Raw genomic sequence first — 3,634 nt, forward strand, 5'->3', positions numbered from 1 at the left:
TGAATGTCGTGGCAGTGTGTTATGTTGGAACAAGGCGTTTATGATAGTTGTTATGCTTTGCCGTAATACATCGTCCGGGGAGCAACGTTGGCCACTGCGCATGCGCGGTACAGCGTGGATTGGGTCTATTTTCATTCGTGGTAATTCGCTCAGGGGCCAGGGAAAACGGGTGAGTTTATATTTAGCTTTGTGTTATATGGTTGTATTTGTATATTGTACATTGTATTTTTGTGTAAACAGGGGAAGAGATGTAACATGTATGGTGGTTAGATTAGGGGAGATAGTCAATAAGGGTTTACTTAGGCTGCAAACAATACAGTGAGCCTATTGAGGAGAAATGAAATAATGGATACATTGCCTATGATAAATCTGGAGTTCACAAACTAGCTACTCTGGGTGATTGTATTATTAATATTAGGAACATACATATACACATTGGACACAGGTGTATATTCTTGACCAAAGGGGGGAGTTTGAGAGTAGCTATAGGCTGAATTTGGAAAGATGCTCTACACTAGAATTACATGTTGCTTGCAGTAAAATCAATTTATCACATGGGTATGAAGAAAGGAGCATTTGGAACTAACCACTAATAATGTTTTTCTAAATGAGTGATGCTTATATTTGTAATATGTTTTTCTAAATGAAAGATGCTTGTGTTTGTAGTATGCATAAATATTGTTTTGTGAAGATGTGATTTTTAAAATCTGTTTAGAGTGCAATTGTTTATGCTTGTTTTAGATTGTTAAATCTTTAATACACTGTTAATGTGGTTAGGACATGTGTTTATGCTTATTTTAGAATGGTAAGTCTTTAATACACTGTTAAAATGTTGACACAAGCCTCCGACTTGTAGGAGATTATAATTTATTGATGGAGGCTTGCTGTGTTGAAATACAAATTTGTTTAATAATGATGTTGTGTTTGACTGGAGTTAAAATGTAGCTTGAATTAAAATGTATAGGATACATTGATGTTAGGATGTCAGATTTTGGTACACGGTTGTATTAATGTTGCTGCAAGTCCTTAGGTCATGGGGGTGATAATTTTATGATGTAGGCTTGTGGGCGTATATGTTATTTTGTTTCATTGCTATGTTGAAATACTGTTAGAATGTTATATCTTTAAAGCCATTGATTTACATAGGCTGATGTTTATATTAGGATTGATTGCAAATCCTTGGGTCACAGTGGGATAATTTGGTGACAGGGGTTGTTTAGAAGCTGCTATGATGTAAGATTGTGTTTTAGCAGTTATTATAAATGATTTTGTGTGTTCAATGATTAATCCTTCTGTTGAGTTACAGGGAGGTCACGGAAACTCACAGGAGTGACCCAGGCTATCTTTACTAAGCAGTAAACGGCCCAAGGGGGGTCGAGATGTACAGCTGCTTACAATGGCTGTTCTTTTATGACAGGATGGCGTGAGATTAGATGCAACAGGAGAGAGGTCAGAGGTGAAGATGCAGGAGACAGTTGTAGAGTGAGAAAACAGTTGGCAGTTATTTTTATGACGGGGGAAATGTTGAGACAGGAAGCGGCTAATTTAAGAAGACAGGGTAGGAGGAGAGGTTGAGTAGAAGCCAGATCAGATGAGGTTATTTACATTTGATTGGGGCGGACTATTTGATTGGATGAATAACCTGGAGTTATCACCAGTTCTAGCAGGCTGGGGTGACTTCAGGTTGAAAAAGGGGTTCTGCTAGACCCTTTGAGAGTAGAGGTTAAGAAGAGATGAGTGTAGCCTGATGAGGGAGCAGAAAAGTTAAGGGCTAAACAAACTAACCTTTGTTTGTCAAAGATGTGAAATGATTAACGAGTGTGGTGGAAGTATATGTTTATAGTATGAAGGATAAGGTTGAAATGATCTGTGTGGCTGAGAATGAGAGAGAGTGTTGGTTATTTTGTGTGGTTAAGGTAACAGCCACTGTGGTGTGCTCAGGATGGGTGGATGATGTTGAATTGTGATGTTTGATTGGGTTTTGCTTTTATTTCTTTTTTAAAAAACTCTAAGGTTCAGGATTGAATGTGTTGTGACACTGTGAAATTGGATGAGTGCGTTTACTTTAGGTCATATTTTTTGGTTGAGTTGGTACAGATAATATTTTTTATTTAAATTTAATTTTTGTATGTATGTGTGAGATTGAGATGTTGTCTGTTTATGTCCTTTTGATTTCAGTGAATGATTGAGCTGGGGGTGGGGGCCAGGAAGCCTTAATTACCCATTCACACACATACACACAGACACACACACACACACTCACATTCACATTCACATACACACACACACACACACACTCACATTCACATTCACATACACACACACACACACACACACACACGGACACACACACACACACACAGACACACACAGACACACACACACAGACACACACACACAGACACACACACACACAGACACACACACACACACACACAGACACACACAGACACACACACACAGACACACACACACACAGACACACACACACACACACACACACACACACACACACACACACACACACACAGACACACACAGACACACATTCACACAATCTGATCACACATACATACACACACACAACTTAGCTTTCACTTGAGGTGAAACTAGTCTTAAAAATAACAAAATGTGTTTAAGTATGATATATCTGTGTTTATGTAATCAATTGGATGAGGGATTGAATTTAGATTTTTAGAGTTCTTTTCTATTTTTAATCTTTGAATTTAGAGTTTTGGATTTCTTTTCTTTCTAAATAACCATTGAGGTGGTCTGCGGTTGGAGCTGGTTAATTTCATTGATCTGCTTTCACATCTGTTGGAATGTTTTTTTGATTATTTGCCTTTTGTTGTTTCTCTGCTATGATCTGGTGAGAGGACTGTTGAAGGCTGGGATGCATTGGGACAGATCGAGGCTGGGATGCATTGGATCAGATCGATGGCAGTTAAGTGGTCCCATCACGTTTGCATAATGATTGAACATTTGGCTTCTCTTGAGAATATTTGACATATTGTGTGAAGAAAATTTGTTTTGTGTTTTGTTCCCTCGCAGTTCAGTCGAGGGGGAGGACGGACCGTCACAAGTGGAGGGGTCATGGAAGATGTGTAGGAATACATTTCATTAGATTATGACACAATGGTGTGAACCCATTCAGTCAGTTCCTGTGGGAGATTGTTGGATTGTGGAGAGAGGTCGCTTGTAGACGCTGGCCCCTCCTTCAATATAGCCCCGAGTACAGAGGCCGGAGGTTTGGGACAAACCTCCGGACTGACAGAGTCGTCTGTAGATCCATGGAAATACAGTCATGGGACAAAATATGACGAGGTCACAGGCCTACAAACATTGGCTTCAGCTGAGGCTGGCCGACATGGGGTGGAGGGGGGGGGGGCGAAAACGGTCAGAGACTGTGCAACCAAAGCGTTGAACAAGGGCCTCTGTGTGATTGATTGGTATGTTGAACGGGAGGTGACTGAACGGTAACAACTGATATAGATTATGACACAACGCAGGAGTACTAAACACATGCACATAGGTAGAATATTAGGTGTGGATTATGGCCGAGAAGAATGTGGGAGAAATTTTTTTTTCCTTGAGTGATGCTCCGCCCTCCCTGTCCGTCTGTGCGCTGAGGTGG

The sequence above is a fragment of the Notolepis coatsorum genome, assembly GCF_963971535.1.
Source record: "Notolepis coatsorum genome assembly, chromosome: 2".
Lineage (NCBI taxonomy): Eukaryota > Metazoa > Chordata > Actinopteri > Aulopiformes > Paralepididae > Notolepis > Notolepis coatsorum.